At 41.3% G+C, this 15,683-nt stretch overlaps 1 long non-coding RNA gene across 1 annotated transcript in view; it reads right to left on the bottom strand.

Annotated features, from left to right (window-relative positions):
* Positions 1 to 15,648, bottom strand: part of LOC132397343 (uncharacterized) — a 104,472-nt gene extending 88,824 nt beyond the window's left edge. The window contains exons 1-2 of the long non-coding RNA XR_009513340.1: positions 15,524 to 15,648; positions 3,435 to 3,515 (exon numbers count right to left, since the gene is read on the bottom strand). This is a non-coding gene — a long non-coding RNA (uncharacterized LOC132397343). The remainder of the gene's footprint in view (positions 1 to 3,434; positions 3,516 to 15,523) is intronic.
* Between the last annotated feature and the right edge of the window lie 35 nt (positions 15,649 to 15,683).

Below are 15,683 nucleotides of genomic sequence, written 5' to 3'. Positions count from 1 at the left end.
CTCCTCATTCTTCTAAACTCCAGCAAGCACAGGCCTAGAGCCATCAAACACTCCTCACAAATCAATCCTTTTATTTGCAGGATAATTCTTGTAAACCTCTTCTTGATGCTCTCCAATGTCATTACATCCTTTCTTAGACATGGGGCCTAAGACTGATTGTGGGTTGGATGGGTGGACCTTATATCTCTATTATTATTTCATCACAGGAGCTTGAGTTGTTAGCTTCTCTAAAGAAAAGCTCATCTTCAATAGATCTGCAAGTTCCCAATTTAGCCTGCAAAAGATGCGAGTTGAATCTAAATATAACATAGAACAACACAATTCAACGTTATTCCTCATTAAGCTTCGACATGTGTGGTTTACTGTACTTTGCTCGTGGAGCTCTAATCTCCATTTAACAACTTATATCCAGATTGATAATGCTGCTATCCATCCTCAAATAGTTTTCTTGCTAACGACTTAAGACATTTCAAACAGATATTTGGATATTAACTAGACAACGGGATGACCCGTTGGGGCACCCTTTGAGAGAAAGGTAGTGCAGTCTGATGTGACCAGAATGAACACTACATTTTCCTGAATGCTATTGGTATTGCTTTGCTTCCAAAATTGAAGAAGGAAAACCAGATTATTAAGAAGAAAGACGCGTAGCAAGGCAAATATAGCTCCTCCTCGTTTAACAAAGGACACTTCTGATGGCAACATTTCTGGTTGATCGGCCACACTTGTGCCTCTTGTTGTCATTCTGGAGACGTGTAGTCCTTTCATGCTCCGTCTCTTCATCTCTTCTGCTGTTTGTTCTTTGTCTCTAATCTTGGAGACGTGCATTTCTAAGCTTCTTTGTCTCTTCCTCTCTCGTCCTTCTGTGCCTGTTGTGGTCATTCTGGAGACGTGCATGCCTTCTCTTCTCTCATTTTTTTTTGTCCTGACTCTTTGATACTGGAGTTGTGCGGCCCTGGCCTCATCCGATTCATGTTGTCTCCCTCTCCTTGCCGCTTCCCTACGACGTTTGGCGTCATCTTTTAACCATAATGTCCCCCTTCTCTTTCCAGGCGGCATAATTAGGCTGACCACATTTTTTTTAATGCTGGATAGAAGATATGAAGCAGTAATACCAAAGGATGCTGATTATTCTTGATGATGTGGTTGGCGCTCTCCTAAATGTACGTGATATAGTCACCAGTCTTTTGACCGCAGCAACGGGTTTTATGGGTGTCTCAAAGTACATCATTGCGGGTTACAGGATGTTATGTCATGCTTAAATTTAGAGAAGATCCGCTGTTCAGTTTTTGAATCTAGTCAAGACTTTTATACATTGTGGGGACCATTTTTGAGTTATTTTCAAAACCTTTGATTTGTTGTAAAAGTACAGATAGTGGCTAATAATATATTTTATTATATAATAAGAATTTCCCCCCCCTTTTTTCTTGCTTTACCTAACAGCTCTGATTTGGGTAGTGGGTTTAGATTTTATTTTCTGTATACCAATTTTTTTATATTTCAATATTACAATTTAATTTACGAATACAGGGTTTAGTGATTGTAACTGTATTTTTAATACAGTATATTTGGTACTGTTTTTGACTTATATCTTCTTGTACTCTGTATTCCTTTATGCAGAAAATAATAAAAATATTGAAAGAGAAGTATGTCATTACAATAAGATTTAATGATCTCTTATTGATGGGTTGCAGTTAGATCTGTCCCAATCCTGCACATGCTGATGGTGGCATGTGACCGCTCAAAATAGAGGCTGCCCTGCCCTTTTGCTCCAGTTGGTGTCGCTACTGAGGCTGGCCGTGTGCATGCATCGTGGTGTCGCGTCCCAATTTCCACGATGGTGGATCGGCTCTCGGGTGTAAGTGGGGCTGTTGATTTTTGCGAATGAGCAATTTTTTTACAAATATATAACCCTGAACTTTGCCTGCATTCTGTAAGTTAGTGCATTTGAAGTCGATTTACCCAAAGAAAGTGCCACTGTAAAGCACCGTTAGCGCTAAGTGGAGGTCACAAACAGACAGACAGAGCATGAGAGTTTTAGTAGTATATATATGGAATCCAGGGATTCTACAGAAAAGTGGCACAAGATCAGTATTGTTCTTATTGAATGACAGAGAAGCTGAATGAGCATTTGAGACAGAGGAATTCCCATTTGACAGAGGAAGAAGATCAGTATTCATCTTACTGAATGACAGAAAAGCTGAATGTCTATTTGAGCTCCATCCTGTAAGGTTACTTACTATATGGCACTTCTGATTTTGCTTTGTCCAGGTTTCTTGTGACGGGGTGTGATGAACTACATATACCTGTCTGGACACGCCCCCCCGCTGACTGCTCCTGTGGCTCCTCCCACTGACTGTGGCTCCTCCCACAGACCGTGGCTCCTCCCACAGACCCCGGTATAAAGGCGATTGGAGCCTGAGCCCTGTCTCAGTCTCCAGGATGTAGTGTGGTGGTCAATTGCTGCTTGTTCTTTCTTCCAGCCAATAAAAGCCTATATTTCGCCTCACGTCTCGAAGAGTTATTGATAGTGCATCACGGGGCACACAACATTTTCCACCCTTACCCTATACGGCCCAGTCCCGATGTTGTCTGCACTGTTTCCTCTCTTCCAGGTGTGCTTTAATCCACCCTGCCTTACACAAGGGCACTGACAGTCAAATCTGCAGATTGTGAGCAAGGTCAGGGTGTTGCAAGAAATTTTCTGTTGCTGTTGTGTATTACCTTGAATTGGACACTGCTCGAGTCCATGTCAGAGTCAGACTTTCAGTATGAACACTCCTAATTAAACCACCGTACAGCGGGTCGGGAGAGTGTGCTACAAGATACCACGAGCTTAAGAATTAATGAAAATTTGTACCCCTGCATTTAATGAGGAAGAAAAGGGGACTTAGCATTGTGAGTTGAATGAGATGTTGAAGAATTGATGTTAATTGTCCATTTTCCTCTCTGAGTTACCTCCCAATCAGATTATATAATTCAACAGCAGTTTTGGAAACCATCCCATCGGCAGTAGGATTTCTCCATTTGTGATGGACAATGCATGATTGAAATTACCACTTATTCTTATCCAGTAACTGGAAAAATATAACCATCTAATTCAGTATTTCCATGACTCCTTTGAAATTGTTCTACTCACACAGTTTCCTATGGTTATTTAAATCCCAGAACGTTCCAGTATGTTCTGATGTACAAAGCCTTTCTCCATTTTCCCAGTCTCATTACTGGATTGGCGGCTTTTATCAAGCTCATTCCTTCTTCCCAGTCTTTAATATACAGCTAAACCTTTTAGCAGCAATCGAGTTTATCTTCTAACACCCCAAATAAATTTTCCTGTCCATATTTTATGCTGGAAAATAACAAATGATCCTAAATGTGTCAAGTCCAAAATTCTGGCAGGAAAATCTTAAGTTTAAGTTGTCACGGTGTTTCACCTGAGGTTTGTAGGCCAGTTCTTACATTCAAGAAGTTGCTGCATTTCTTGTGATATCTCCTTTACTTCAAACCAGTGTTGCCTGATTCAAAATAAATGAACAAAAATCATTATCTCATTGCTCAAGGCCAAAACACAAACTTTGCCTTTGTAGGAGAAACATCCATTTAAAATTAAACACATTGAACAAAAGTGATGTCAGTGGAAGTGGTTAATTGCTCCACAGGATGAGTCACACTGGAAATGTTTCAACCAGGGGAGTGTAAATATAGCGACACTGCCCCTAATATTGTCAAAGTCAAGCTAAATTTATTATCAAAGTGTATATAGTATATGCCTCAATACAGTATACGTCCCACCCCGAGATTCATTTTCTTGCTGGCATTTACAGGAAAATAAAGAAATACAATCGAATTTATGAAAACTATACATAAACAAAGGTGACAAACAACCACCATGCAAAAAGCGACGAATTGTGTAAATGAAATGCCCTGGTTCACATTTTTATTGTTATGCTGAAGGCGTTCATTTAGCAGCTCTATAAGAGCAGTCTGTTCTGCCTTCAGCCTATTTGGGTTACCGTTGAAGATGACGGATGATGTGGAGCATGTGCCATCCAATTAGTGGGAGGTTTTCTTGGCGAAGGACAATAAGGATGGTCTTGGACTTTAATTTGAGAGGAGATGAAGAGAGAAGATGCTGGGGAGAACCGGTCATGGCGTACGATCTGGTGGGACACCTGTTTGTTCCAGATGGATTGCGAGTGATGTTCAGAAAGTGGTGTGGGCTTTCACGCTGACCGAGGGCCCAGCGCGTGGTGACAGAGAAGTCCAAGATGAGCTCCAACCTGTGCACAATGGACTGCTTAATTAGAATGGGCCATTTTTTTTGTTATTCTTAACTAACCCTTTAGTTAAGTATTATAAATATAATTCCTTTAATCGTACGCAGTCTGTTATTTTGTGGCATTAATTTGTAACGGTAGCAAATTACACAGCATCCAGGGTTTGTGGTGGGATGAGCTGTCTCAATCTTACAAGTCTGGCTGGACGTGGCTTACACAGCCAAGGAAAGCAGGGTGTTTCACAAATAAAAAAATAATAATACTCAGAGCCTGAATTGTAGAGTCTTTGAAAATGAGTCTGTAAGTTGTGGAATCGGTTCAGTGTTGAAGTGAGTGAAAATATCCATGCTTGTTCGGGAGCCTGATGGTTGTAAAGCTAGATCTGTTGTTAACCAATGAAAAAAATTATTAAAAAAGTCATTACATCTAATTGTTCCCAAATTATTTCCAGAAATACCAATTTAAAATTCCCAACTGCTAAGTGTTAAGGGAATCACATATCTAGAATTAGAAACAGTTGCATGACCTCTGACACCATTGGGGACTTGCACATGAACTCTTTCATCTTCAATATTGTTATACTGAAAGAATCAAAAAGGGGATTAGACTTTACACAGCTTCTGTGCCCGTCTGAATGAAACAAAACCTTTTAAAGAGATGTCCTTAAAAATAAAAGAAATACTTTGAATTGGAAATAAACTCTTCTTAAATTCTTTAATTTAAACCGTCCATTTGATTAAAATACTTTTATCTCCCCCAAATCAAGTTTGTGCTTCTTTCTTACTTAACAAAAAGTCTGGGTGTAGGAGTCAATCTAAAAACCTGGATTTTAGAATTAAACCATGTTTTAAGGAATGCTTGAATTAATAGAATATTTTAAAAATTAATTTTAATTTACGTTGCATGAAAAATGCATTTTTAGTATAGCGAAATTAAAACTTTTTACAAAGAAAGTTCTGTCGATTTTAAGCTAGATACTTACTTACAGCTTCAAGACCACACCATATTACTACCTTTTCACTAGTCAATAACACCATTGGTATAAAGAAAGTCTGTAATGTCTGTAATTAAAACTTCAATCCCTAGCCTTTAGTTCAAAATTCTAAGATTAAGGGAACAGGCTTAATTTTTTTAAAAAAGAATTAAAGACATTTGTTTTACTACTGTACATTTTTGAAATCTTCATCTGTGTAATGAATCAGGAGCTCAAACGCTTGCTAAGTGCTCCCAAAACGTTCACAGCTTCATGACAAAATGTTCTGAAAAAATGTACATGTAGAGCAACAACTTCTTCCCAGAACAAAAACAAGTTTCAGCTTTGAAGACATCAGTAAATGATCCTGAATACAAGCAGCCAACACTTTGTACAAATGTATTTTCACATGCAGAGTGTTCAGGCAAACTTTCATAAATATTTTCACACAAATTGGTCCGAAACTCCCTTTCCTCATTCACATTCATGTTAATTCTTCCTTGCTGTACAGTAGTGTTTATCTAATGTAGCCTGGGGGTTAAACCATGCCTGAACTTTATACCATCAAACAATTAAGAATTCTATGCCACTAATTTAAGATAGTCTCCTGTAAGCTGCTACTCCTCCCTGTGTTCAGTCATATGGACGATAGCTAATTCACAAATGTCCATGATCTCACTCATGGTTTCCTACACTAATCCTATTTTATCAAACTTTCTTCTGCCCACATTCTCACCAACTCACCCCAGACTGCAACACTAACCTAGATTAGAAGTTTTTAAGCAATGCTGAATGCTTGCAGTCCTTTCGGTGAACAGTAAAATCAATCTTAAGTTCATTATAGCAAGGCAAATGACAAGAAATTTTAACTTCAAAGGAGGCATATTGCTCATCAGTGCTCTCACCATTTTTATAAATCATTTAAACAGATTCAAGCTTGCAAATCACTGTTTCATTGCCAAATCACTTCAGTTAAGGATGTGGATTTAAGTCAATTCTTAAATCCACAATTTCTAATGGTTGCCGTACACAAATGTTCCTCAGTTGATCTGCGATGAATGTAGTTTCAAGAGTTAGCTCACTAGATTGACTCTTTCTCTAGATGCAGCCCCAGTTAGAAACATAGAGAACCTACAGCACAATACAGGCCCTTCGTCCCACAAAGCTGTGCCGAATTTGCCCTTAACTTTGAAATTACCTTGAGTTAGCCATAGCCCCCTACTTTTCTAAGCTCCATGTACCTATCCAGGAGTCTCTCAAAAGACCTCATCAAATCCACCTCCACCACCGTCACCAGCAGCCCATTCCACACACTCACCACTCTCTGCATAAAAAACTTACCCCTGACATCTCCTCTGTACCCACTTCCAAATACAAATACTTTATTGTCACCAATTGATGCTAGAGCGTACAATCATCACAGTGATATTTGTTTCTGCGCTCCGCGCTCCCTGAAGTAAATATAATAAAGGTTTAAATTATAAATCATAATTAGAAAATAGAAAAGGGAAAGTACGGTAGTGCAAGTCAGGTCCAGATATTTGGAAGGTACGGCCCAGATCCGGGTCAGGATCTGTTCAGCAGTCTTATCACAGTTGGAAAGAAGCTGTTCCTAAAACTGACCATACGTATCTTCATGCTCCTGAACCTTCTCCCGAGGGAAGTGGGACAAAAAGTGTGTTGGCTGGGTGGGACTTATCCTTGATTATCCTGGCAGCTCTGCTCTAACAGTGTGTGGTGTAAAGTGAGTCCAAGGATGGAAGATTGATTTATGTGATGTTCTGGGCTAGGGTCACGATCTTCTGCAGTTTCTTCCGGTCTTGGACAAGACAACTTCCATACCAGGTTGTGATGCACCCTAGAAGAATGCTTTCTACGGTGCACCTATAAAAATTAGTGAGGGTCTTAGGGGACAGGCCAAACTTCTTCCAATTTTTCTCCAAGCACCTTGAAACTGTGCCCTCTCATGCTAGCCATTTCAGACATGAGAAAAAGCCTCTGACTATCCACACAATCAATGCACCAGGTCACCTCTCATCCTCCATTGCTCCAAGAAGAAAAGGCTGAGCTCACTCAAGCCTATTCTCATAAGGCAAGCTCCCAATCCAGGCAATATCCTCGTAAACCTCCTCTGCACCTTTTCTATGGTTTTCACATCCTTCCTATAGTGAGGCAACCAGTACTAAGCACAATACTCCAAGTGGGGTCTGACCAGAGTCCTATATAGTTGCAACATTACCTCTCGACTCCTAAACACATTCCCATGATTGATGAAGCCCAATGCAAGGTACGCCTTCTTAACCACAGAGTCAACCTGCATTGCAGCTTTGAGTGTCCTATGGACTCGAACCCTAAGATCCCTCTGATCCTCAACACTGCTAGGAGTCTTACCGTTAATACGATATCCTGCCATCATATTTGACCTACCAAAATGAACTACTTCACACTTATCTGGGTTGAACTCTATCTGCCAATTCTCAGCCCAGTTTTGCATCCTATCAATGTCCCTCTGTAACCTTTGACACCCCTCCACACTATCCACAACACCCCCAACCTTTGAGTCATCAGCAAATTTACTTACCAATCCCTCCACTTCCTCATCCAGGTCATTTATAAAAGTCATGAAGAGTAGGGATCTCTGAACAGATTCCTGAGGCACTCCACTGGTCACTGACCTCCATGCAGAATATGACCTGTCTGCAACCACTCTTTGCCATCTGTGGGCAAGCCTGTTCTGGTTCCATAAAGCAATGTCCCCTTGGATCCCAAGCCTCCTTACTTTCCCAATAAGCCTTGCATGGGGTACCTTATCAAATGCCTTGCTGAAATCCATATACACTACATCTACTGTTTTACCTTCATCAACATGTTTAGTCACATCCTCAAAAAATTCAATCATGATCGTAAGGCACGACCAGCCTTTGAAAAGCCATGCTGACTATTCCTAATCATATTATGCCTCTCCAAATGTTTATAAATCCTGCCTCTCAGGATCTTCTCCATCAACTTACCAACCACTGAAGTAAGACTCACTGATCTATAATTTCCTGGGCTATCTCTACTCCCTTTCTTGAAAAAGGGAACAACATCTGCAACCTTCCAATCCTCCGGAACCTCAAAGATCATCTCCAGAGCTCAACAATCTCCACCCTTGCCTCCCACAGTAGCCTGGGGTACATCTCGTCCAGTCCTGGTGACTTATCCAACTTGATGCTTTCCAAAAGCTCCAGCACATCCTCTTCCTTAATATCTGCATGCTCAAGCTTTTCAGTCTGCTGTAAGTCATCCCTACAATAGCCAAGATCCTTTTCCAAAATGAATACTGAGGCAAAGTATTCATTAAATACCTCTGTTATCTCCTCCAGTTCCATATACACCTTTCCACTGTCACACTTGATTGTTCATATTACTCTCACGTCTTATCCTCTTGCTGATCACATACTTATAAAATGCCTTGGGATTTCCTTAATCCTGTCTGCCAAGGCCTTCTCATAGCCCCTTCCGGCTCTTCTAATTTCATTCTCAAACTCCTTCCTGTTAGCTTTATGATCTTCTAGATCTCTATCATTGCCTAGTTTTTTTGAACCTTTTGTAAGCTCTTCTTTTCTTCTTGACTAGATTTACAATAGCCTTTGTACACCACGGTTTCTGTACCCTACCATCCTTTCCCGGTCTCATCGGAACGTACCTATGCAGAACTCCATGCAAGTATCCCCTGAACATTTGCCACATTTCTTCCATACATTTCCCTAAGAACATCCATTTCCAATTTATGCTTCCAAGTTCTTGCCTGATAGCCTGATATTTCCCCTTACTCTAATTAAAGGCTTTCCCAACTTGTCTGTTCCTATCTCTTTCCAAAGCTATAGTAAAGGAGATAGAGTTATGATCACTATCTCCAAAATACTCTCCCACTGGGAGATCTGACACCTGACCAGGTTCATTTCCCAATAGCAGATCAAGTACAGCCTCTCCCTCTTGTAGGTTTATCTACATAATTGTGTCAAGAAACCTTTCTGAACACACCTAACAAACTCCACCACATCTAAACCCCTCACTCTAGGGACATGCCCATTGATATTTGGGAAATTAAAATCTCCCACCACAACAACCCTGTTATTATCACACTTTTCAAGAAACTGCTTCCCTATCTGCTCTTAGATGTCCCTGCAACTATTGGTTGGTCTATAAAAAATACCCAGTAGAGTTATTGAACCCATCCTGTTCTTAACTTCCTCCCACAGAGACTCAGTAGACAATCCCTCCATGACTTCTTTTTCTGCAGCTATAACACTATCTCTGATCAATAGTGCCATGCCCCCACCTCTTTTACCTCCCTCCCCGTCCTTTCTGAAACATCTAAAGCCTGGCACTCTAAGTAACCATTCCTGCCCCTGAGCCAACCAAGTCTATGTAACAGCCACAACATCATATCTCCAAGTACTGATCCATGCTCTAAGCTCATCCACTTTGTTCATGATACACCTTGTATTAAAATAGACACATCTCAAACCATCGGTCTGAGCATGTCTCTTCTCTATCATCTGCTTGTCCTCCCTCTCGTGCTGTCTCCAAGCTTTCTCTATTTGGGAGCCAACTGCCCTTTCCTCCATCGCTTCAGTTTGGTTCCCAGCCCCCAGCAGTTCTACTTTAAACTCTCCCCCGTAGACTTAGCAAACTTCCCCGCCAGGATATTTGTCCCCCTGGGATTCAAGTGCAACCCAACCTTTTTGTACAGGTCACTCCTGCCCCAAAAGAGGTCCCAATGATCCAGAAATCTGAATCCCTGCCCCCTGCTCCAATCCATCAGCCACACATTTATCCTCCAGCTCATTCTATTCCTATACTCACTGTAACTCTGCACAGGCAGTAAGCCTTTGTACTACCTTTGTGGTCCTGCTTCTCAAATTCCTTCCTTTGTACTACCTTTGTGGTCCTGCTTCTCAAATTCCTTCCTAACTCCCAGTAGTCTGTTTTCAGGACCTCCTCCCTTTTCCTAACTATGTCGTTGGTACCAATATGTACCTTGACTCTGGCTGTTCTCCCTCCCACTTCAGTTGTTGTCATTTCCCATTCTTTATTCACATTGTCCACTGTGGGAGATGTATGATCAGTCATCAAGTCTCCCCTCAGCAGAACATTAAGTTATAAGCAGCATCATCTGCATCATAAGTTTTCAACGTTATCCCTTCACATGGATTTGTGCCGTTACCTTCTAAGAGAAGTTTTGTACTTGAGAAACCCATGTGGCACCATTTTGATGTTTATACTGTTCTTCACACTTTGGGAGCCATTTCTAACGATAGCACAGAACAACATAAACCAAGGGTTTTTTTTTGTATTAAGTTTCTACAATCCTATGTTTCTGTACTTTTTCTCTCTTTTTGGGGATCTTTTTCCCTGCTTTACCATTTGCAACCAGGCTGACAATTCTGCAGCCTCCATACTAACCGCAAAACTGCGTGGTGTCAGAATCTGAGCAGCTTGCACTGTTGTTGACTCTCGGGTTTTAAGATAGCTTCTCTTTTTTTTCTTGCTGACCAAACTGAAGTTTTTGCTTAGGAACGGGGAATTCTGGAAATACCGAACAGGTTAAGCAGCATCTGTAGAAAATACACTCAGTGGCTTCTTCATTAGGTTTGCCTGCTTGCTCATGCAAACATTTAATCAGCTAATCATGCAGCACCAACTCAATGCAAAAGTGATCAAGAGGTTCAGTTGGTGTTCAGACCGAACATCGGAATATTGAACAACTATGATCCAAGTGACTTTGACCATAGAATGATTGGGTATCTCTCAACCGCTGATTTTCCTGGGATTTTCACACACAACAGTCTCTGGAGTTTACAGAAAATAGTGCAAAATAAAACAAAAAGCACCCAGCGAGAAGCAGTTCTACGGGCGAAACCGCCTCTTCACAAGAGGCGAATGACCAGATTGGCTCAAGCTGACAGGAAGGCAACAGTAACTCAAACCATTACAAAAGTGATGTGTAGAAGGGCATCTCTAAACATGCAACATATTGAACCTTGTAGACGGACTACAGCAGAAGGCCATGAAGATACATGCAGTAGCCTCTTTATTAGGAAGTACTTAATAAAGTGGGCACAGAGTGTATTAACTTTTCAGGGTGATAATCTTTCTCTCCATAGATGGACGCTCTCTCATTTGCTGAGTATTTTCTGTTTTCATTTCAGGTTTGCAGCAACTGCAATGCTTTCTTTTTGGACATTCCTCACTTCACTTTTTTCTCCTGAAGGAGACCCCAGTTATTGACTCCCTCTTTAGCTAATTTCAGGTATAATTCTATCATGAATCTTGGCTGCTGAAACTAAGGAACTTTTCTAGAGTTAAAGCACACATACAAACAAAACAGAACACATATTTACAACTGGCACCCTGCCATTGTTTTCCTTTCAGCTTACTTTAAAGAATTGCAGTAAAGTTTGCAATTATTTCCTACCCAGACCACTTTGGAATCCTTAGTTGTAAACATCCAGCAACAGCTAATGAACGTTGTTTCAGAAAAATACATTTTATCAGGATCTGGTTTTAATGACAATTTCATGTTTTAAATGTGTAGTTAACTAAACTCACAGATTGTCTGCACATTTTCCCCAAATCTTTAAAAATTTAACAAGTAATTGCAGGAAGTCAAAGATTCTTTAATGTAAATTTGAATCTGTCAAGCTACAAAGAACCGGCATTAAAGCTGGAAAAAATGAATGAAGCAATAGTTATGTAAAGCTGAATCGTGGGGCGAAATCAAAATGGAAATACTATATTTCGGCGTGCAAATTTACAAGGGTAGATTTAAGACCACCTGAGTTAGTCTTTATGCCCTTTCAGTTTGTGAATTTAAGTTCTAAAACTCTATTTTCTGCCTGTTCTACCCTGGCCTGTAATAATAAAACCTGGCTATTAAAATGAACAAAGCCACCTGTTCAGGTTGTCAAGCAACCTGCAGGTCTGATGTGCCTGCCCATTACTTAAAATCTGCTCATAGTCAAAACCTCCCCTACCGTATGCCCACTAGTTAACTGATTTAGTAAAAATTTTACTTCTAAAATTGGGTTCATTCCTGCTTGCTCATTTTATTTATTTATTTATTTATTTAATTGGCAATTTTCGGTAACCCATTTTCCCCTTTCATCCTCATTCCAATCCTTCCATTTTGTTCCCTTTCCCTGTATGTCCCATCCTTCCCCCCCCCCCACCTTTGTTCAGGTTTACCCCTGCCCCCTTTCTAGTTTGATCCACCCAGGACAGACACACAGTTCACCTACAGCTTCCCCAACCCACATCTGGTTCTAACTAGTATTCACCTCTCCCCATATGGTTTCTATTCTCACCTCCTTTACTTATCCAGCATTCCAGCCTTGGTGTTGCTGCTTGCCTCCCTCCAGCAGATGTTTCCAATCTTCATATTCCCCTCCTCTACCTGGCACAACTGCCTGTCATATTACACCACTCCTCACTCGACCAATCACCTCAGACTCCTTTCACTCTGCTCCTTTTCTCCTCTTTATAATAGCCTCTCTACTCTCAGTTGTGATCATAAGACCATCAGATACAGGAGCAAAAATTAGGCCATTTCATCATGGCAGATCTACTTTTCCTCTCAGCCCCAATCTCCTGCTTCCCCCCACCTTGGATCCCTTCATGCCCTGACCAATCAAGAACCTATCAACCCCTGCCTTAAATATGCATAAAGACTTGGCCTCCTCAGCTGCCTGTGGCAACAAATTCCACAGATTCATCACTCTCTGATTACAGAGATTCTTCCTAATCTTTATTCTAAAAGGACACAGCCTCAGAATGCCTTTCACCATTCATTAGGTTTCAATGAGGTCACCCCTCATTCTTCCGAATTCTAGTGAATACAGGCCCAGTGCCATCAAATGTTCTTCGTATGACAAGCTATTCAATCCTGGAATCATTTTTGTGAACCTCCTTTGAACCCTCTCCAAGATGTTTCAGCACATCCTTTCCAGGATAAGGGGCCTATAACTGCTCACAATACTCCAAGTGAGGCCTCAGCAATGCTTTATAGTCTCAACATTATATCCTCGCTTTTATATCCTATTGAAATGAATGCTAACATTGTACTTGCCTTCCTCACCAGACTCAACCTGCAGATGAACCTTTAGGGAATCCTGCTCAAGTGCCCTTGCACTTCAGTTTCTTGTACTTTCCCTCCATTTAATAGTCAATCCTTTTTAATTGTTCTACCAAAGTGCATGGCTATACACTTCCTAACACCGTATCCCATCTGCCACTTCTTTGTCCATTCTCCTCATCTGTCTAAGTCCTTCTGCAGTCTCTCTGCTTCTTCAACACAACCTGTCCCTCCACCTATCTTCATGTCGTCTGCAAATTTGGCAACATAACCATCAATTGTATCATCCAAGTCATTGACATATCATGTAAAAAGGATTGGTCCCAACACAGATGTCTGTGGAACACCACTAGTCACTGGCAGCCAACCAGAAACGGCTCCCTTTATTCCCACTCTTTGCCTCCTGCCAATCAGCCAGTACTTTATCCATGCTAGAATCTTTCCTGTAATACCATGAGCTCATAGCTTGCTAAGCAGCCTCTTGTGTGGCACGTTATCAAAGGGCTTCTGAAAATCCAAGCAGACAACATCAACCAAATCTCCTTTGTCTAGCATGCCGGTTATTTCTTCAAAGAATTCCAACAGATTTATCAGGCAAGAATTTTTCTTGAGGAATCCATGTTGACTATGGCTTATTTTATCATGTGCTTCCAAGCATCCTGAGACCTCATCCTTAACAGCTGACTGCAACATCTTCCCAATCATTGATGTCAGATTAACTGGCCTATAATTTCCTTCCTTCTGCCTCTCCTCTCCCTTCTTGGAGAGTGCAGTGACATATGCAGGGCTTCAAACTGAAGCATCAACAATTCCTCTCTTCCCAGGCCCCAAAGATGCTGCTCAACTCACTACGTTCTTCCTGAAGACAAACAGACAGACATACTTTAATGATCCCAAGGGAAATTGGGTTTTGTTACAGTCGCACCAAGAATGGTGTAGAAATATAGCAATATAAAAACCTAAATAATTAAATAATAATAAGTAAATAATGCCAAGTAGAAATTAGTTCACGACCAGCCTATTGGCTCAGGGTGTCTGACACTCCAAGGGAGGAGTTGTGAAGTTGGATGGCCACAGGCAGGAATGACTTCCTATGACGCTCAGTGCTGCATCTCGGTGGAATGAGTCTCTGGCTGAATGTACTCCTGTGCCTAACCAGTACATTATGGAGTGGATGGGAGACATTGTCCAAGATGGCAAGCAACTTGGACAGCAGCCTCTTTTCAGACACCACCGTCAGAGAGTCCAGTTCCACCCGCACAACATCACTGGCCTTACGAATGAGTTTGTTGATTCTGTTGGTGTCTGCTACCCTCAGCCTGCTGCCCCAGCACACAACAGCAAACATGATAGCACTGGCCACCACAGACTCGTAGAACATCCTCAGCATCATCCGGCAGATGGTAAAGGACCTCACTCTCCTCAGGAAGTAGAGACGGCTCTGACCCTTCTTGTAGACAGCCTCAGTGTTCTTTGACCAGTCCAGTTTATTGTCAATTTGTATCCCCAGGTATTTGTAATCCTCCACCATGTCCACACTGACCCCTTGGATGGAAACAGGGGTCACCGGTGCCTTAGCCCTCCTCAGGTCCACCACCAGTTCCTTAGTCTTTTTCACATTAAGCTGCAGATAATTCTGCTCACACCATGTGACAAAGTTTCCCACCGTAGCCCTGTACTCAGCCTCATCTCCCTTGCTGATGCATCCAACTATGGCAGAGTCATCAGAAAACTTCTGAAGATGGCAAGACTCTGTGCAGTAGTTGAAGATGGTTTCTTTGTTTTGATTTCTAACTTCTGCAGTCTCTTGTGAGCCCAACTGTGGCTGAACCTCATTCAACTGGTTCAAAAAGGTTTATCATGATCTCCTTGTTCACATTCACTGTGCCAGTATAATCATCTACCCTGCCACTTTCAGTAACTTGAATATGTATACCTCTAGATCTCTCAACCCTTTTAGAATATGCTGTATAATTTATACTTCTTTTTTCACTCTTTAGAACTTAGCCCTTCATATCCCCCAGCATCACGTTTCAATTGCCAAACAACTGTCCTTTCTCCTATCGTGGTCTTTTGCAAAAGCTTCAGAGTCGATTATGTCGATTTGCAAATTTGGAAAAGGTACACTATGTAGCCTTTCAACCCAACACGCACCTGCTTTAGTTGAGACTCCGGCTGCACCTTTATCCTTGGTAAAGAGACTTCTAAGACATCAAGATAAAGAAAAGTTCAAAAATGTAAAGCCAATACGTTCCCTTGACCCAGGTAAGCCACGGATTCGGCTCAAGTGCGCATCGGATCACCTACAGACCAC

Source organism: Hypanus sabinus, chromosome 7 (genome assembly GCF_030144855.1).
Source record: "Hypanus sabinus isolate sHypSab1 chromosome 7, sHypSab1.hap1, whole genome shotgun sequence".
In the NCBI taxonomy this organism is placed as follows: domain Eukaryota; kingdom Metazoa; phylum Chordata; class Chondrichthyes; order Myliobatiformes; family Dasyatidae; genus Hypanus; species Hypanus sabinus.
This window is presented reverse-complemented; position numbering and strand designations above follow the sequence as displayed.